Raw genomic sequence first — 21,901 nt, forward strand, 5'->3', positions numbered from 1 at the left:
AATGTAGAATCTTGCAAAGGTATTGGGTGTAGCCCAGCCTGCTGCTCTACAGATGTCTGTTAGGGAGGCATTTGTTAGTGCCCAGGAGGATGCAACACTCCTAGGGCACGGCACACCCTGGGCTTGGTATGCCAAAGAAATATCATCCACAATCCAGTGGGCCGACCTCCTGTCCCCCAAAACCAGACAAAGAGCTGCTTAGAGCATCTGAAGGTCTCCGAGCGGTCATGCAGTGCACGTACCGGACACAGCGCAAAGTTGCAAGTTGACCACCTGATCCCTAAAAGGAGTAGTGGGAACTTTGGGGACATAGCCTGACCTGGGTCTCAAGATCATGTGAGAGTATGCCGGGCCAAATTCCAGGCATGTTTTGCTGACAGAGAACGGCTGCAGATCCCCAACCCTCTTGATGGAAGTGAGCGCGGTCAGGAGGGCTGTCTTAAAAGAGAGGGCACTGAACCCAAATGACTTTAGGGGCTCAAAAAAGGTCTCTCTGTAGACCCAGCAAAACTACAGAGAGGTCCCAAGAGGGAATAAGGCACGGCCTTGGAGGATTAGGATTTAAGGTGGAGGGGGACAGCCACCCTTCCAACCTCTCCTGCAGGAAGGAAAGCACCAAACCGACTGCGCATCTCTGTGAATCTTCACCTCAGGAAGAACACCAGTTTGCGAACAGACACTACTTCAAAGCATACAGTCGCCTTGTAGAGGGTGGAGAGAGTGAGCACGTCCCATCCAAGGGCCAAAAGCGGAGGTTTTAGAGGTCTGGGTGTGGGTGCCAAATTATGCCCTGCTCCTATGAAGGTCCTTCCTCCAGGAATTCGCCAGGAAGGGGTTGTCGCAAGGAGCATAAGCTCAGAGAACCAAGTCCGGGAGGGCCAGTACGACGCAACCAGCAAACCCTGTTCCTTGTCCTCCCTGACTTTGCACAATGTTTGTGCAGTCAGGCTCACTGGGGGAAATGCATGTTTGCATAACTGTGTGCCAGTGCATCTTGTGCCGGGAGGGGCCTTAATCAGGGAATACCACAGCATGCAATGGAGGATTCCTGGGAACGAACAGGTCCATCTGTGTTTCGCCCTGTTCACTCAGTCATTAGGCTCGTTTGAGATGCGTCTCGCCTTGCCTGAAATGTAGGCGAGAGTAGGCAACTGCATTGAGGGGAAGAGTGAAAAAAGTGCAGGCAATTTAGACAGTTTTCTCTTCTCATAGTGGATCAGACACCTACATGATCAAAGGCAGATATCGCGGGATTCTCACTCATGCGGTTTGACACCCAAAATACTTGTTATTTTATTCCATTCAAAAGACGTGTTTATCAATCATTTTTACTTTAATGAAGACATGTTTTTATATATTTTTTATAAATATGACAACAATCACATAACCCATAGATTGCACTGAGATTGCACTGTCAGAGAGTTTGGGAATATTCACACATAGTTTATTCACATAAAAACATGATATCAGAGTTTTAAAATCAAACATTTTAAAAGAGAACAATGCATCACGTCTGTTTAAACCAATGAGCATTAAACTGTGTCGTCAACAAGTCGTTTCCCATCGTGCTTTTGATCAGCGCAGTCAGTGGAGAGCAACTGTGCCTGACTGCAGAATCCTATGTGGCCGCCTCGCTGTTGCGAGAGTGTTTTGACACATGTCGGCATGACATCAGAGCAAGGCGGTCCACAATCGGACACATTTCTAACCGCATGCATCTTGCTGTGATCACCGGTGATCGGTTCCATGCAGATTTTGCTCATCTCAAATGAGCCTATTATCTGTGAAGTCTTGTAAGTGTCACTACTGCATTTCTGAGCATTCTCCCTGGTTTCATGTTCTTTTGGTTTTTGATTCTCTGCCTGTTTCCCTGGATTTCTCTGTTTTGCCTTTTGCCTTGGACTCTGTTATTGTTTGGACTGTTTGCCTGTGTTTTGACCTTTGCCTGTTTTGATGACATCAGAGCAAGGCGGTCCACAATCGGACACATTTCTAACCGCATGCATCTTGCTGTGATCACCGGTGATCGGTTCCATGCAGATTTTGCTCATCTCAAATGAGCCTATTATCTGTGAAGTCTTGTAAGTGTCACTACTGCATTTCTGAGCATTCTCCCTGGTTTCATGTTCTTTTGGTTTTTGATTCTCTGCCTGTTTCCCTGGATTTCTCTGTTTTGCCTTTTGCCTTGGACTCTGTTATTGTTTGGACTGTTTGCCTGTGTTTTGACCTTTGCCTGTTTTGATGGATTACGATTGTGGATTACCCTTTCAATAAATACTGCATTTGGATCCTCAACCTTTGTGTCTCAGAGCAGTACATGACAGCGGCATTGAAATTTTGTGTAAAGACACTTTAGATGTATTTTGGTATTTAGGTTTACTTATAACAGGCAATTCAGAACTTTATATAACAGGGAAGGGGGAGGTTTACATTCACATTTAGAAGATGTTTTCATCAAAATAACAAGAATATTTGTAAAGATCCAATCTCTGGGCTGCTGTTCCACTCCCTCCTTAAGCTTCCATGTCATGCTCCCTCCAGGTCTCCAGATGGCACTTTAACCCCAAGCTCAGTGCTCTCCATTCCTGCAGATGGTGCTATTGTATTTAATTGTACTCAGAACTCTCCTCATTAGCCCTGATTCCCTTCACCTGTGTCTTGCCCTTTATAAGTGTGCTTGTTCCCTGCCATTATGTTCAGACTTGAGCATATGTACTCCAGTCTCCAGATCTCAAGATAAGTTTTGTGCCTTATTGTACCTTTTGACCCTTGTGTCTATTTTTGTTTCTCTGTTTTATGGAAGCTCTGCTATCCTAGTTCATTTGTACTTTGTACCTTGGTTTCTCAAGTGAAGATTATTTTTATTTTTTGGAAGACTAAAGTCTCTTGACTCGTTACTCTTCTGCTTTTGGGTTCCATTGTCTGGGAGTTAGCTCAGTGGAGAACACGCCACACTTAGAACACCAGAGACCTGGGTGTTCTAAGCAAGACTGAACCATGGAAGGGAGCCCAACAGAAGGACCTTCACCACCCTCTAATGTGGACCGTATTTTGGCAGCCCTCTCAGATCAAGAAGCAACCATACAGCAGCATGACCAGGCGCTGTCAGAGATCCTCCATATTTTGAATCTCCAGTCTCAAGCCTCCTCACCCCAAGAACTTCAATCACCCCCTGATCTTCCAAAAAGATCCATGTTGCCATTCCCATTAGAGCCCAAGTTACCAGCACCAGAGAGATTCGATGGCAGTCCTGAGAGATGCAGAGGGTTTATTACCCAGTGTACCCTGGCCTTCCAGCTTCAACCCAGCAGCTTTCCTACTGAGAATAATAAGGTAGCTTACATTATTACACTCCTAACGGGCAAAGCTTTGGACTTGGCCTCTGCTTTGTGGGACCAGATGTCTCCAGTAACAACCAACTGCCATGAATTCATTTCTGAGATGAAAAGAGTTTTTCACCATCCAGCCAGTAGGGGGATGTGGATCACCACCTGCTCCACCTCTCTCAAGGTACCTGGAGTGAAGCAGAGTTCGCTATAGAGTTTCGCACTCTTGCCACAGAGAGTGGGTGGGATCAACAAGCCTTGAGGACTACCTTTCACCATGCTTTGTCTCCTGAGATCAAGGATGAGTTAGCCTTCCGAGACCCTGCGCCTGACCTTGAGTCCCTCATTGATGTGGCTATCCAGGTAGATCATCGGCTCAGGGAACGCCAGCAGGAGCGACAACAGGAGACTAGATTTTTCGAGTCAGCCAGCACTGTTAAGCTGCCTTCATCTCTTAGTGCCCCTGAGGAACCCATGCAGCTGGACGGAACCAGAATCTCCCAAGCTGAGCGCAACCGACAGATAAGGGAGAAATGCTGTCTCTACTGTGGCAAGCCAGGTCACTTTCCCTTTGCCTGTCCTAAGTTGTCGGGAAAAGCTAACTCTCGTCCAGGAGGAGGGGGGCCAGGGCGAGAATAGGAACCATCCCCTGCTCGGCAACCTCAGGTTTGACAATCTAAGCTACTGTCACCCAGGGCAACTAAGTATGGACTATAAGATGGCCAAGAGACTTGCCATTCAGCCAGTGATTCTCCAGAAACCCCTTAACATCACAGCAGTTGATGGCAGTCCTCTGGGTTCAGGAGAAGTCAGTCAATGTACTCCACCTCTCCAGCTACAGGTGGGGCAACACCAGGAATGGATACAGTTCTTTCTGATTCATTCTCCTAAACTTCCTCTAATCCTCGGCTTCCCTTGGCTGACTTTACACAACCCACACAGTGACTGGTCCCAAGGGGTTGTTAGAACCTGGGGAACTGACTGCCAAGTTTTTAGATAATACCTTCTGCCATTCTTCCAAGCTATTAGAGACATTTTCAGAACCCTCACTAGACATCTCCAGGAGGAGATCTGCATCTATTTCTGAGACCCAATCCACAGAAGTCATGGCCGTCCCTGAAATGGAGCCAGTCGCAACCAAGTCTCTTGCTCATTATCCTGAGTTATCCCGAGTCCCCCAGGAGTATGCGGACCTCAAGGAAGTCTTCAGTAAAACCCAAGCTGCCACACTACCACCTCATAGAGCTTATGACTGCACTATTGAATTAGTTCCTGGTACTTGCCCACCACGTGGAAGGCTCTATTCCCTCTCTGGCCCTGAGAGATTAGCCATGGACAGATATCTCAAAGAAGCCTTGGACAGCGGATTCATCCGTCCATCCACCTCACCTGCAGGAGCCGGCTTTTTCTTCATTGAAAAGAAGGACGGGGGTCTCCGACCCTGCATAGACTATTGAGGTTTAAACCATATAACCATCAAGAACCAATACCCTCTCCCTCTTATGTCCACAGCTTTTGAGATCCTGTAAGGGGCTACCATCTTTATGAAACTTGACCTTCGTAATGCATACCATCTAGTTAGAATCTGTGAGGGGGATGAGTGGAAGACGACATTCAACACCCCGACAGGCCACTACAAATACCAGGTAATGCTGGTAATGGCCTGGTCAATGCACCAGCCATCTTCCAAGCCTTTATTAATGATGTTCTCAGAGAAATGCTGAATATATTTGTGTTTGTCTATCTGGATGATATTTTGATTTTCTCCCGCAATTACCAAGAGCATGTTCAGCAGGTCAAACAGGTCCTGGCCCAGCTACTGAAACATAAGCTTCATGTAAAGTTGGAAAAGAGCAAGTTTCATGTTCCAGAAGTTTCCTTCCTCGGCTTCACAGTATCAAAAGGCAGCCTTCAGATGGATCCAGGCAAGATACGAGCAGTTTTGGACTGGTCTTGACCAACTTCAGTGAAGCAGGTACAACGCTTTCTGGGCTTTTCCAATTTTTATAGAAGATTCATTAGAAACTTCAGTTCTGTTGCCGAGCCTCTTTCCACATTGACCAGAAATTCAACTAGGCCATTTGTGTGGACAAGCAGAGCAGATCACACCTTCAACAGAGTAAAACAGCTCTTTACAAAAGCTCCCTTTTGTGTTGGAGGTGGACGCCTCTGACGTGGGAGTAGGAGCTGTCTTGTCACAGAAGTGCGATAAGTGCGATAACAAGCTTCACCCGTGTGCTTTCTTCTCTCGTCAGCTTACCCCAACACAGAGGAATTATGATATTGGGAACCGGGAGCTGCTGGCTGTCAAGATGGCTTTAGAGGAGTGAAGGCAATGGCTGGAGGGGGCCAAACAGCCATTCCTCATCTGGATGGACCACAAAAATCTCACTTACATCCAGCAGGCAAAGAGATTGAATGCCCGAAAAGCCTGCTGGGCCCTCTTTTTTTAATCAGTTTAACTTTACTCTCTCCTATCGCCCAGGTTCTAAGAATCTCAAGCTAGACACACTCTCAAGGCAGTTTGAACCACCAGAAGTGGAGTGCTGTCCAGAACCCATTCTCCCCACTTCCAGAGTGGTAGCTCCAATCCAATAGGATATTGAAACAGTGGTTAAGAGGGCCCAACGGCAGCAGCCAGGTCCAGGTAATGGCCCTCCAGGGTGCCTCTTTGTTGCTAAACTTCTACATTCTAAGGTTTTGCAGTGGGCTCATGCTTCTCTCCCTTTTAGACACTCTGGGATTACTAAGACATGCAAGCTCATCCAAAGGAAATTCTGGTGGCCTAGATTGCAGAGGGACATCCGGGCTTTTGTTGCCGCTTGCTCCGTCTGTGCCCAGAACAAGGAGCCAAGGACCCACCCTCATGGCCTGCTGCACCCGCTGCCCGTTTCAAGATGCCCTTGGTCCCACATTTCCTTGGACTTCATTACAGGCTTGCCACAGTCTCAAGGAAACACGGTAATCCTTGTAGTGGTAGATAGATTTTCTAAGATTTGTCACCTCCTACCTTTGTCCAAGCTCCCCACAGCTAGCCAAACTGCGGAACTATTGATGAGGCATGTGTTCAGAATCCACGGCTTTCCCCAGGATATGGTTTCTGATCTGGGCTCGCAGTTTACTTCCCGATTCTGGAAGGCGTTTGGCCGACTCATTGGATCTTCCTTCAGCCTGTCCTCCGGCTTCCACCCCCAGTCAAATGGCCAAACTGAGAGGGTAAATCAAGAAATTGAAAAGACACTGAGGTGCCTGGTTGCAGACAACAAAACCACATAGAGCTCTCATTTAATATGGGCTGAATTTGCACATAATACCCTTTACCATTCCTCACTAGGTATGTTCCCTTTTGAGTGTCAATATGGTTTCCCTCCCCCTCTATTTCCCGGACAGGAGCCAGAGATTGATGTTCCAGCTGCCACACAGCTGTTCCGCCGGTGCCAGCGTTCCTGGCAAAGAGCACATATTGACTTATTGAGGGCTGCCCAACAACAATGGAGGCAGGCAAACCGACACCGAAGGGTAGGGCCCACGCTTCGCCCGGGACAAAGGGTATGGCTCTCAACCAGAGACCTTCCATTGTGGGTGGAATCCTGCAAGCTGGCCCCACGATACATTGGTCCTTTCAAGATCCTTAAAAAGGTTAACCCAGTTTCCTATCGACTCCTTCTGCCCAGGTCCATGAAGATTCATTACACTTTTCATGTTTCCCATTCAAAATCTGTTGTTTGCTCTACTCTGTCTCCAGCTAGGAAGCCCACCCCAGTACCTCGCATCATTGATGGCCAGCCAGCTGGGAGGGTTCATGGGAAGGTTCAATATCATGTGGATTGGGAGGGCTTTGGCCCAGAGGAGCGGTCCTGGATTCCTGCTTGAGATATTTTAGACCCAACTCTCATCTCAGAGTGTCGCCAAGCCAAAGGGAACAGTTAGAAGAACATCAGGTGCCGTTCTGTAAGGATGGATTTTACCAAGGCTGAATTCAAGATTCCTATCCTGTAATAAAACAATAAAACTCTCTAAAGAGAGGATCTGCGAGAAAGAGCACAGGACAACACCTGTCTTAACCTCCTCTCTTCCCCCCCCATGCTGAGTTCCTGACTCCTCACACCTCTCCTTCCCCTCAGGCCATGCAAATCTCACAAATCTGCTATCTTAGGTTTTTTAAGTGACATCAATGTAAATACTTCTGGTGTGACTGGTAAGATGGTTTCACTCCCACATCAATAGAACAGACAAGAATAAAGAAAACAAAACCTGTTCTCCTGGTGTGGGAGATGTCCTAATAAAGATCCTTATTAACCATTTGTTTTGACCCCCAAAACCAGGCGTGTGACCCTTTGGGGCACGAGAAAAGGTCCAGCAAAAGCTGCATAAATATTTGGGTGCTAAATGTTTACAGTCCTTTTGTTAAGGCTTGGGGTATTTAAAGGGATTTGGCAAACCACTCAAGGAAGCATCTGTATTCAGAACTTCCCACACTATTGCTGTGTGTCTCTCTCTACTTGCCAGGTATGCTGACTCTTTGAAATTGCTTTTTACTATGTTTTAAATTGTGTTTTGTATTTTCTGCTGATCAAGTTGTGTGATGTATTCTTTTTAATTCTTTTAATTGATGTTTGAACCTGCCTGGAACAATAAATGTTAAATTTTGATTTATTTTGGATTCTCCTGAAATCATTATTACCAGTAAATTATGGGAGGCTAATGCTACCGTAAATCTGTGTCCAGGGTAGAACAAACTGAAGGCGCATGAATGAAGGAGCAGTAGGCACTTCATCTGAAGACCTTTTGATTTCTGTTTTCCACTGATTTAGCAAGGTGTATGGAAGTGGCTAAATTAAAATACACTTTTGTTCGAGTGAGCAGTAGGCAACCGACTAAAGGTATTAGTTAACTTATTACACCCTTTGACGAAGATCAGACTGGCGAGTTTATGTCCGTGAGTTTACCACAAACCCGGAGCGAGTAACTCTGTGCAGCATTGGGTCCCTGATGAACGAATAATTAAAAGTATGGGATATTCAGAAAATTAAAGATCTAAATTAAGTCACAACTAATCTAATGATCAGCTGTTAAATCAGAAATACTGTAAACTCGAAGAGTCAATTAAAATTTGGAGTCAGATTAAATTATTCACGGAGTCAGAATTAAATTAGAAACCAAAAATTTTAATAAATAAAGGTAATTTTTACAGAAGCGCCAGAAAAGACATGCACGCAGAATAACCTTCAACCAGGCCTTTGGATTTCCTTCATTGGGCTGACGGGTGGAGCTTACAGTTCCTAGGGGAGGGGCTCCTGTAAAGAACCAATCTCTAGGCTGCTGTTCCACTCCTGGCCTGCAGGGGGCGCCCTCCTTAAGCTTCCATGTCATGCTCCCTCCAGGTCTCCAGATGGCACTTTAACCCCAAGCTCAGAGCTCTCCATTCCTGCAGATGGTGCTATTGTATTTAATTGTACTCAGAATTCTCCTCATTAGCCCTGATTCCCTTCACCTGTGTCTTGCCCTTTTAAATGTGCTTGTTATACTTGTTTATTACACACTGTAATAAAAATGGAAGTTGCTGCAGTCGGGGAAGCCACTGTGGCTCTTTTCTCCTACATCATAAATGACTTGGTCTCAGAGCACAATCGTGTGAGATGCTTCTGACAGGTCATTTTACCAAATAATTCTGATGACAGACATTGGCTCAGGCATTTCAGAATGATCAGACCAAGATTTGAGATGCTGTGCAATGAAATTGGTCCGCTGGTTAGTCCAGTTCTGTTATGACAGCTCTCGGAGAGATTGGCATGGTAATGAATTTGGCAATGTTAAAGTATTTGGTCTTGGCGGAATAGATCTGCTACACTGCTGCTGCTGCTGCTGCTGATGATGATTATTGCTGCTGCAAAGCAAGTACAGAGACTTTCTAATGCCAATACATTCACAGACATTCTGCTGTGAGCATGTAAGACATGCTGCTGCTGCTGCATATATACAAACATGGAATAACCCCCATAGCAGATCTATGTAGTGAACAGCAGACATGATGGCACCAGAGCTTCACAACAGACATCCTTAAAACAAAAGATAGGGGTGCAATGGTTCAGATTACTCACGGTTCGGTTTGTATCACGGTTTTAGGCTCACGGTTTTGGTACGGTTCGGTATGTGCTATGTTCAGGTAAAGAATTACTACTGTCAAATAAACATAAAGAAAATAAGAACAAATAATCATACAGAACAAATAAATACAGTAAAACAAAGATACAAATAAATAAAGCTTTTCAGGTTTTTCATGTATCCGGTTTTCAGGTACAGAAATTGAATAAAGTAGCTAATAAAATGTAAAACAACATTGCATATAATCTTCTCTGTATAAATTAAATAAAGATCAATCATTATTAATTATTAAGTTGTTATTCAGTCATGAGCAATGAGTGACTTCCTTGTCTTTTGTTGTTTGATTAACATTAAAAACACATCCAGAGAGCAGGAATGCAAGGGCTACTGTCTCTTTAAGACACAATGCACGAATCAGTACACTGATACTGAACACATGTGTTCTTTCTCAAGTGTTTAAGTTCATAAAGACATAACCTACTATGCTTGCTAGGATACTCGCCAAGACAGGCATGTTAACATAATTTGTGAATTTGTCCATTCAAGCACAAGACTTGAAAGAGACCTCAATATTTGCACGCTGTACACGCGCTTCCGCATGCGCACTTCGGATGAGTGCATAAATCTTCTCACAGCGCGCGTAATTTCACTTTCATGCCTTGCACTCGAATGTTTAAATTGGCAAGGCTTAAATAAGTTTAGTTTAAATGCAGATAGCAACGTGTGCTGTTCAGATCTCACCTGCGCTCGCGTGCTATCACCCGGGTGGAAACCGCACCTGGAATAAAAGCCAATGCAATTGCACCCACTGAGACAGAAATGTGATACCTCAACCAATTCACATCAAGTTTGGACTCTATGAGTTCAGAACACTGCCACAAGGACTTTGAGAAAGGTTTGAAAATGAAATAAAGCATTTCCAAGGTCCTAAAGACATTGTTTTATTTAACTGTGTATTTTGGGACAATCAACACGTATCACAGGATGAAAGGTGGGCGTGATGGGCGGACACCTGGAATGCTATGACCCAATCACATCACCACATCAGAAAATGTTGGGATTAGTAATCTCCTACAAACATTCTACAAACATTTGTGAAAGAATGGGTCACTCTCAGGAGCTCAGTGAATTCAAGCATGGTACCATGACAGGTTGCCACCTGCCAAGTCCATTCGTGAGATTTCCTCACTACTAAATATTCCAAGGTCAACTGTTAGTGGTATCATAACAAAGTGGAAGCAACTGGGAACAACAGCAACTCAGCCACAAAGTGGTAGGCCACGTAATATCACAGAGCAGGGTCAGCGCATGCTGAGGCGCACAGTGCACAGAAGTCGCCAACTTTCTGCAGAGTCAATAGCTACAGACCTACAAACTTTGTGTGGCCTTCAGATTAGCTCAAGAACAGTGCGTAGAGAGCTTCATGGTATGGGTTTCCATGGCCGAGCAGCTGCATCCAAGCCTTACATCACCAAGTGCAATGCAAAGCGCCGGACGCAGTGGTGTAAAGCACACCGCCACTGGACTCTAGAGCAGTGGAGACGTGTTCTCTGGAGTGACGAATCACACTTCTCTGTCTTGGCAATCGGATGGATGAGTCTGGTTTTGGTGGTTGCCAGGAGAATGGTACTTGCCTGACTGCATTGTGCCAAGTGTAAAGTTTGGTGGAGGGAGGATTATGGTGTGGGGTTGTTTTTCAGGGGTTTGGATTGGCCCCTTAGTTCCAGTGAAAGGAACTCTTAATGCTTCAGTATACCAAGACATTTTGGACAATTTCATGCTCCCAACTTTGTGGGAACAGTTTGGGGATGGCCCCTTCCTGTTCCCACATGACTGCGCACCAGTGCACAAAGCAAGGTCCATAAAGACATGGATGAGCGAGTTTGGTGTGGAGAACTTGACTGGCCTGCACAGAGTCCTGACCTCAACCCAATAGAACACCTTTTTTTTTTTTTTTTTTAAGATTTATTTTTGGCGTTTTTGCCTTTATTATGATAGGACAGTGATAAGGCATGAAGCAAAGTGGGAGAGAGAGAGGGGGATGGGATCAGGAAAGGACCACGAGCCGAGACTCGAACTCGGGTCGCCCAAAGCGCATTGGCGCTACATGTCGGTGCGCTGATGACGATGTGATCGCTACAAATTGATTTAAGGACCTATCAGCCTGTGCCATCTAGAATTTCATGCCAGAACTTTGTATCTTTCCAATCACATCCTCTGTTTTTTCACATCCTCACATCCTGCGTTTTTTGTTGCGCATCAAGCGAGGGATTTATTCAGTAAATGTGTTTCCATCATAGTTTATGCGCATGTTTTCTTATCTAATAAAAAATATATCCACCTCATTTGAGGTGGATATATTTTATGTGCATAAAAATAGGTGGATTGAAACATAGTTACTGATGGCCATGGCCTTGTTCTTGCAGAGGTTGTTGCAGAGTGGCGATATACCAATGAGAGGAAGAGAGAAGACGGCAGAAGCTAGGTAACATGTCATTTACATGTGTGGGTGCGTATTTATGAGGGAGATGCACACTGAAAATTCAGTTATGGTGCTGAGTCACTTGTCTCTCACACGCATTCACTTTGAATGGTAAATCTGCTCAACAGCCTAACATATCTCTCTTTTGATTCTTTGAACTGACAGGAGATCATTTGTGCCCGAGCCCCCAGCATCTATTTCATCCTGTTTGCCTGTGAGCAGAAGTATATTTCAGGCTTCTCAGCAGTAGAAGATCAAACGGGATGAGCTTTTCCTAGACATCTAGTCATATTGAGTTACCTTTGAAAAAAAAAAAAAAAAAAAAAAAACAGCTCTGGGAAAATTTTAATGTGCTCAAGCAATTTATTGAATATTCTACAATGTGGTAATACTAGTGTATTTTCTAGGTGTCACACGATGGTTGCAGCAGAGATGAGACCGGATCTATTTGCAGCAGTTTACAGGTTTTATTAACAAAAGAACTCAGAACAGAGCAACCATCTAAATGCAACGATAACGGACAAAGAGCAGACTGAAACACAGAGCTTAAATACAGATCAAACAAGAGGGCTAATTAACTAGACACACCTGAACATAACTAACTCAATCAGTAACCATAGTGACAAACAGGGAGAGATCGGAGGAATACAGGAAGGTAAGTCCTCACGCCGTAATACATCTACAGAGGTGGGAGGGTGGGCACCCTGGAGGCTGACGAAGGCATGGTTTTGCTGAACCGGAAGCCAGGGTGGCGCCGCCAGTTCAGGGGACCATGGCGTTGCAGGCAGTTCAAGGGGCCATGGTGGTGAAGCGTTCATGGCCTTGACCCAGGAGCTTTGCTTGGCCACTACGGCTGAGGACATATAGCACTGCTTCATTCTCTGGTGTTCATTCTCTGACTCAAGATCTGGAACAGACTCAGGAAATTCTCTCACGGGAACAGGCTTAGGAAATTCTCTCATGGGAACAGGCTCAGGAAATTCACTCACAGGAACAGACTCAGGCGTTGCAGCCATGATGAAAACAAGACTCTGGAATGGCGGCCATGATGACTGGTGACTTTCTCTCACTGCACTGATGGTGAAGATGCAGTCTCTCTCGATCAGGATCTTTAGGAGGTAGTCAGGTCACAGCCAGCCAAGTCCATATTTACTGCTGCTAGATCCATGATATGGTCTGTTATTCTGTCACAACGTAGTTGCAAATAAGTAGAAACAGGATCTAGATACAGCAGTGTATTCACGATTTAATAAAGAAAACGCAGGATACCACGAACAACTGAACAGAAAAACGTCATATATGCAACAAATAACCACTGAACAGGACAAAACTCAGGGCTTAAATACACAGTGAACTGATCAGGGAAACGAGAAACAACTGACAAGACTAACGAGTTAATTACAAGACACAGGTGACAGGGATTGAACAGTCTACACTATTTACACACAAGTCAACATGTTTTCGTAGGTGGTTTAAAAGGGAAAAGTTTTTTTTCTTTCAGCGGGGCAGTACACAGCACAGCTAACAGTATAAGCAACAAACCACTTAAATCCCTATTACCTGTAATTCTGTTTTAGAGAGGCTTTCTGTTTCCTTTTGACTTGGTGCCATTGAGTGGGATATTCCCTCTTAATACTGTGGAGGCACAGAATGGGTGGCTGCCTGTAGCCAGGCCAAGCTAATCAGACAGATTGATGACCTGTTAGCAAAACTCGGCATAGCCTGAGAAGTTTCTTTGAGGTTGTTAGTGCAGTGAAGTGATAGTGAAGGGGCTGTGTTTTGCTACTCAAACTGTTTTAAATTAATACTATCAGCTTAGTGGATAAACGTTGATTATTTGTGTTCATAAATGACAGAGCAGGGTCTTGCACCAAGAAAATAAGCAAAATGTCAAAACCAATCTATGCGGCAGCTTAACAAATTAGTACATAGTTCAGTGGGTAATGAAATTCAGTGGGAAAAGGAGAAGTGTGCCACCAGACAGAACGCTCTGTGTGCCGTTTAATGTTGAACGATTCTGCCAGTAGTGTCTTTACAAACTGCAGAAAGAGAAGATTTTTTTTCACCATTAGTAAGCTGCCCTTAGAACAAAAAAAGAGCAAAAAGAAGATTCGCATTCAGTGATGCAATTTTCCTCCCACCCCTGCCATTGTGATTATCCAACATATCCCAAGATATTCTTCCTTATTGCCACAACATCATTTGAAATGTCTTAATAACCACTTTTATCTGCATGGGGTTGAAGACTACAGCTACAGCTGGTTTTAATTATGTTCATTAACAACCAATTACAACCTTTAAAGTGATAATGAGATAGAAAAGATTTGTGTGTGTCTGCAAGGGAAAACTAATATAAGAAAGGGTTAATAAACAAACACACACTTAGAATGGAATACTAGTGTGCTGTTTGCTTTACAGTTTACAATGTATAATGCCTATTAAGTCGGCATGAAATTAAAATTCACCCTATCTATTTTGTAAGTGCATGTTATAGATCTTATTTTAAACGATTTATCTGTGCATATTTTAAGTTTTTTAAATGTTTTTTTTTTTTTTATTAATTTTTTTATGAAAATGTCATAACTCGATCTTCCCATGAAAACGACTGACCGGATGGACTGAACAAAGTCCCCATCTTACATTTATTCTTTTGATAATCTGTTACACGTCACAATATGGAATAAAAGATTTGTCGCTACTTCTGTTTCATTGTGACTTTAACATGAAACAGCAGTTAAAGGGTAGGCAATATCGGAGAGGCTAACACTTGCAGGCTAGCTTTGAAAGCACAAGATCTCACCTTCCCTTCATAGTGCTCTCCAAAGCCACACCTCTTCCAAAACACACAACCACGCACAGCCAGAACAGAGTCTGCAAAGCATCACAAGACAGCATTAAATTACCTCATGTTTCAAAGCATATAACATTAGAATAATAATGAAATTAAACAAGAGCTCTGACTTGTACCACCTGACCTCTGCAGATTCATTTCGGCATTGATAGTGTTGTCATAGAAACGCATAATTCTGAGTCTGAGGACCCGAACAGCTCTGAGTAGGATGTCACGGGACTGTGAGGAGACTCAGGACTGGGCGGAACCAGCGGGAGTACTGGAGAGTTCATGCTTGGAAATTACCTCCTCAAATAAGTCCATTATATTCCCAGAGGCCAAGTTTAGCACATTTACAGAGGTGGAAGTGTGGGCATGGCTTCCATCCAAGTCCTCAAGCTCCACTAAAACTCCCTCAGGAGGAGTAATCTCATGTTGTAGCAGTCTCATGCACCTGGTCAGATGTGTCAATGGGCACAGGCTCCAGGGTGGTATTCAGCTCGGTTTTGAATTCTGGCACGTTCTCCGGCAGGCGCTAGCTTAGTATTTGCGGTGGAGTTCAGCTTCAGCTCTGTGTGGTTGGGTGATGGCCGACTGGGCTCTGAGTCTGGTGGAGTGGTGCTGGTGGGCTCCGCAGGTGAAAACCAATACGTTGTTGACCAGCACCCACTCCACAAACGTGGCAAAATCCTTTTTAGGACCATTTTTTCTTTCAATTTTCAATATACTGTTTTCAGTCTGTGGGTTCAATGTTGGTATTTTATGATCAATATTTTGTTTTATATTGCATCACAAAATGGAAAAAGCAATAATTTCCCCTATTCAAGTGGCATAAGTTTCCATTCATGGTCCTTTTATTTGTTTGTCAGAGAACTTGACAGGATCCAGGCACATAAATCCTCGCTTGAAACCAGTTTTTTCAAGTGCTGAGTGATGTTTTTGATCATACTAGTGATGCTGGTATCAGCAGCCCACTGCTGATTAATTGTTTGCAGGACCCAGGTGGAGGAGAGGAAAGGAACAATTGTGTTCCTAATCTCCCTCTTACTCTCTCTGCCTCTTTCTCTTTTCCAGGTCTGACAACAGAGCTGACGGAGGTGCTTATCACATGAATATTAATTCCACCATGTTTCAACAATATGCTTGCTAATCTTTTCTCTTTCTCCTTCTCTCTCTCTTAAGTGAAGTCCTTATTATCATTGTTTCAGAGCTGTCATCTGCAGAACAGGAGCTGCACTCTCTTATTTATATATTGTTTCAATTAGTCTTCGGTGTTTTGAACTATGAGTGTGTCATCTCATCTTTTAAACTCTCTCTTTAGTTTTCCTGTTTGTTTGAAACTTTTCTATTCACTTTAGTTGCCCTCATGTAACCAAGACTTCAGAAGCCATCTTGCAACAAAGCCAAGTGTTAATGACACCATCAAACCTAAGAAAGCAGATCAAATTACAGATACGAAAAAGAAAAAGAAATAAACAGACAGAGCTAACACTGTGAGTGCGCAGACATGTATCTACAAACAACCACAGACTAGCATTACATGATTGTAACTTCTGTTGAATGTGTGTCAACACATTGGTGACATGAAATGATGTTTTATTAACAAAGTTCTGGAGGAACACGTTTCTATCCCAGCCAGGGATAAGGGGGGAGTTCTCTGGATTTGGGCCAAATTCTGAGCTCGGAACCTTCCCCTCAGTCAACATACTCAAATGCGCATACTCTTCTCACTTCTACAGAGACGTACAATGACATGAAAGAACGTTAAAAGGAGGTTATAAAGATGCTTTTTGTAGAAAAATTTTAAGCATAGCTGTTGGTGATCCAAAGCTTGACAGGTGTTTTGACCAAAACGGCTCTGCAGTCCTAAAGATTGGATTCTCACAGTGCATGAAGTCTTTTGGAATTTCTTTTTGGACTTCAGAAATAGGGTTTGATAGTGCACCATTTATATGTGACATAGACAAGTGACAGATTGGCAGCACATTTGCTGGTTAATTTGCAGATAACAGGATATAAAAAAGTCTGAGGATGTAAGAGTTAGTAACCACACTGGCAAATGAGAACGATCCAAAACAAACAAAAGCTGCTAAAGAATATAAATAACTTGCACACAACTGTGATGCAGTTTTTAAATCGTGTTTAAATAGATAAGATACAAAAGTATGTACAGTTGCAAGAAAAAGTATGTGAACCACTTGCAGAACCACTTGCAGAATACAGTAGAAGTGGAGACAATCTAAACAAAGCATGCAAATGCAGTGCAGGAATCAGCCCGTTACCAGCATTTCCCCAGCCCTGATCTAATCAGCATAACAATGTCATTCAAATGCATAGGTGCTAATCCAATCAGTCTGACAGTATCGCCCATACCTTCACATTATCATAGAGACAAAGGCAGAGCTGTGTCTTGAGCTTGTCATGCCAAATGGTCAGGAAGTGCATAAAGACACCTGGGCTGCCTGACTTGATTTTCTTAGAAAGTCATCCTTTTTACCTTAAAATGCTAAATACAATGTACTTCACCGTAGTATCTCATGTGATGTTATGTCAGAATGTAGGAACAGCAGATCTTGAACAGATTCTTAAATTTGTAATCCCACAGCATGTTCTGTAAGAAATCAGCTTCGGAAAGAAACCCCACCCCCACTGCCTTGCCATAACTATCCAACTTACCACAGTTATAAAATGTTTTATTTATTTATTTACCCAAACGCTGGGATGAGGCTATTGAGTCATTTTTGGGTTATTTTTTCAGTGTTGGGTAGTTTTTGTGCTGTTATCATCTCCCCCCCCCCCCCCCCCCCCCCCCCCCCTTTCTGTGCTGTAAATCATTTTATTTTATGAATAGCAACATACAGGTACGCAATTGTAGCCAGTTGACTAAAACATCTGTTTAATTTGATATTTTTTAATCTCCAAGGAGAAATGTTCTGTAAATTTAGTTAACTTTAGCAAAACTTGTATTAAATTAATTTTTATTAAGTTCTATTTTCAATGGTTCCGATCGGGAGTTCCTATCAATTGTTGTAGGTGGGGCCTTAATTAGTGAGACACCGAAGGGAAATGTATCGCTTCTCCTTTAAGCGTTCGCGCTCAGACGCACAGTGTATGCGAACAGAGAAGCAGAGAGGGTTTTTCTCTCTCATATATATCTTGCATTAACTGTCTCTTTATAACGTAATCGCTACGTTTATGATGTTAAAACACTGTTAAGAGTTTCTGTCATAACTTGTATCCGTGTGATTAGTGTATTTTCCTTGAAAGTGATACTTTTGACCGTGTTAAAAGTAGTTTTTCAGTTGCACGTGTATCTTTCCATGCAGGAATGAGAGAGTAGGCCTGATGTGTGTATACTAATATTGCCTCACACTACTCTGTTTAAAGTATGTTGTTTCAATCTGTGATCATTAATTTAAATGTTTATTTTGTAATTGGAATTTATTTGCGAGTTGATTTGGAATGCATGTGTACTTAACAGAGGTGTAAAGAGTACCTGAAAACCATACTTGAATAAAAGTACTGATACCTTACATCGAAAACGACTCCACTACAAGTTACAAGTAACCAATTCCAATACGACTTGAGTAAAAGTCTTAAAGTATCTGATTTTAACAGTACTTAAGTATTTTACTCATGCTGAATGTAGGCTCAGAGATGCACTAGTCCTGAGAGACAAGCAAGTGAAAATAAGAAACAATTGATTTGTAAGATAAGAAATCAAGTTTATTTTCTAAAATCAAAATCAAAATGAACACCTCAACGTTGCAATAAATCAAGGTCGACACAACAACCTTTTAAACCTCTACAAACTTTCAAGTCTCAGTTGAGCTCAAATGCACAGAAAGGCCATAAGTAAACCAATATCCTTCAAAACGGTCTTGTCAATATAGCAGATAAATAAAACAATGTTAAGTAAAATTAAATAGTCTATTGTATGTGCTGGTTTGAGCCTCATCACCAGCTGCAGTCATTCCATCATCTAATAAATCAAACATCTGCGATCAGCAACTACCTGCTAATGCACTCACATTCACATAAAGTATCCTTGTTGACAAGTTTTGGGTGAATAAAGGCAAAATGCACAAGATATAGTACCTTCAGTGCCCTTAGATGGCGATATCGCTTCTTTATAGTAGAAACAAACTGCTGCAGAAAAAGTTAGCTGCCATGAAAAATGTAATTTGTAATTGCATAACTCATCACAAATGTAGTGGAGTAAAAAGTACATTTACTTGCTCAAAAATGTAGTCAAGTAAGGAGTAAAAGTTGCCAATATCTTTGATACTCAGTACAACTACAAAGTAGCCAAAAAGATACTTAAGTACAGTAACTAATTACATTTACTCAAGTACTTTACACCTCTGGTACTTAAGTGTGTACTAGGCAATCTCTATACTAATTGCCTTGTGGTATAATCTCATGCAGTGAGACAGTGTGTTTGTGCCAAAAGAAGAACTTTATTGTACACAGTGATTTAACAATCAGAGTTTAATGCAATTTAGAGTTTATAGTACATGTTACATGCATTCCTATGAGTTTACAGCATACTTGAATGTTAACTTTTACAAATGTTATGTATTTACTATTACGATTTTATTTATTATGTGAGATAATTAAGCACTACATTTATTCATGTTAAATATTTCTATATGTAACATCCCTTAAGCGTTCGTGCTCAGACGCACAGTGTATGCGAACGAGGAAGCAGAGGAATGAGAGAGTAGGCCTGATGTGTGTATACTAATATTGCCTCACACTACTCTGTTTAAGGAATAAATCCATCTGCATCCTTCATCCCATTTGTGGTGTGGTTGTGTTTCCGTGGTGTCTGGAGGTTACCACTTGAAGTCTGCTACACAATGTCAGTCACCTAACTGACAAGTGTCGCATCGGTCTTTTTGCATGATGGAAACGCCTAATCCCTTGCATAAAACATTATTTCTAAAGATACTAAGTTAAATCTAATTTCTTAAGATTTTAAAATATGTTCTCAGAGCTGTGCACTGTTTGTTTATGGGCAGGTTATGGCGTCAGTCACAGCATCTTTCAGCAATGAGTGAAACACAGGGCGGCGGTCTGAAGTAGAACACGAGCCCAGCACAAGATCCAGCACCGCTACCCTATGGATAACAGAGGCCGGTTGATTACACTTGAATTGCTTTTAAATGTTTTAACTTTTGATTCTAAAATGTTTGTTAAACGAGTTTAAATGTAAGTATTGTATACATGTTAAAACGGAATAAAATATTCTGTATTAAGAAATGTTCTCTTTATCTGAAATAAAGGAAGATATTGTGTAAACTAGTGGTTGTGTCAGGTATTTTAGATTATTACGTTAATAGTGTTTTTTTTTTTTTTTTGTACGTTTGATTTGTGTCAGAATTATGTGGTAATTATTAATTACTAATGGGTTCCTTAAATCTTTACTTTAGAATACTGTTTCAGGTTCTAAGTAATTACTGCAGAATTATCTAATAATTCTTTATGAATTGCTAATGGGTTCCCTATATGTTCACTTTAGAATACTGTTTCAGGTTCTAAGTAAGCTAATTCCTGCAGAATTATCTAATAATTCTTTATTAATTACAAATGGGTTCCCTGTATTTTCACTTTCCTTCAGTCATTGCCTTACATACTGGAATTTACTCAATGGTAATGTGATATGCTGAGGAAAACAGACATACTTACAGTACTGTATATAAAATATAAAAACTAATCTGAGGTAAGTTGGCTATGGCAAGGCATTTGGAGTGGGGGTTGGGTTCCTTTCCGAAGTTGATTTCTTACAGAACACACTCACAAAACAATTATTTACCACACAGGCAAAAACCTCTATAAAATGTATTTATTAATACTGCATTTTCATAATACTATTACTGATAACATTAGTAAATAAGAAAGGGCAGCAACTCAATGTAATTGTGTTTGACTGTTCATTAGTTACTTAATAGTTATTTTTCTTGAACATTAATCAGTAGATAATTAATAGTAGTTCTTCAGGAGGTATGACAGAATTCATTAGTTATTGATTAGCTAACTGTTACTTAACAAAATCATAAAATTCTATTACATACTGATTAGTTAATACATCTTCCTTAGTACTTAACAGTAGTAACTTAAAGGGATGAAGAACTGAGAAATCAAATTTTCCTTGAGCTTTTGACATATAAGAGGTCATCATACTATAAGAATATCCAGTAAGCTTTAGAGCTGAAAACTTCCTTGTTAGTCCAATAAAAGCTTTTATTGACACCAGACCCAGCAAACGACAGGATTTTCAAAGTGGGGATCTATGACGTCAAAGGGCAGCAAGCACCGCCTCCGCAGAAGAAGATCAACGCCTACTTCATCACTGCCTGTTTAGCCCCGCCCACCGATTCGCGCATGACATGCAGTAGAATAGGCCTACGTGGTGCTAAACTAAATGGAGCTACCAAGCAATTAACATACCGTTGAGGATTACAAAATATTGTGCCTGGACTCCACAGTAATGCGACAACATGTAAGTAACTGTGTTAATTAATGCCTGATCTGATATGTAATGATTCATGTACAGTCAGATGTTGTTTGTCTATGTGTCAGTAAATCAAACCCGTGACTAAACGTCAACTTGCGTTGTTTCTCTTAGTAGGATGAAAATAATCTGTTATTTAATGGTGATTAAATTATATAAAGAAAGTGATCAAAGAAAGCTCCCTTTGCAATCGTTGGAGCAGCGCGCGCTGAAGCTGTAAATCAAACAGCGCGAGTTTATCAGTGACTGACGCGCAAAACTCCCGTTTTATTCAACGAATCTCTTAGTTATATCGCGTTTGCACTGTTAGTGAAGATGAAAGCATTCGTTAGTGTACAGAAATTGAGTTGCAATGACGAGATCACTGCTTTCATGCGCTCAACAACATGCCTGTGATCGGCTACACAGTGTTCATCTCTGCAACCTTTCATGCCACAATATAATGCCATAGATCTAAATGTAATGCAACACTTTTCACGATTAGTTAACCTTGAGAGCTGTAATAGTAAAAACGCGCTAAAAGAGAGAGTAATACTTGGCTATTTCAAATGGAAAGATGTTAGCCAATCACAGCAGTGGGCGTTTACACTTAAGTTACACCGCAGACACGCCCCTTAAAACAGAGCGTTCAAACCAGAGGG

General features: G+C 42.1%; 1 protein-coding gene and 1 long non-coding RNA gene across 5 annotated transcripts in view; both read right to left on the reverse strand.

The window, feature by feature from the left end:
• Nucleotides 1-21,901, reverse strand: part of LOC127516285 (uncharacterized) — a 212,599-nt gene that overhangs the window by 91,929 nt on the left and 98,769 nt on the right. The gene's annotated exons all lie outside the window — the stretch shown is intronic.
• Nucleotides 12,359-13,221, reverse strand: LOC127516291 (uncharacterized). Its single transcript, XR_007930961.1, has 2 exons — nucleotides 12,903-13,221; nucleotides 12,359-12,820 (listed from the first exon to the last, which is right to left on the reverse strand). It is a non-coding gene; the product is annotated as an uncharacterized LOC127516291 (long non-coding RNA).

The sequence above is a fragment of the Ctenopharyngodon idella genome, chromosome 7, assembly GCF_019924925.1.
Source record: "Ctenopharyngodon idella isolate HZGC_01 chromosome 7, HZGC01, whole genome shotgun sequence".
In the NCBI taxonomy this organism is placed as follows: Eukaryota; Metazoa; Chordata; class Actinopteri; order Cypriniformes; family Xenocyprididae; genus Ctenopharyngodon; species Ctenopharyngodon idella.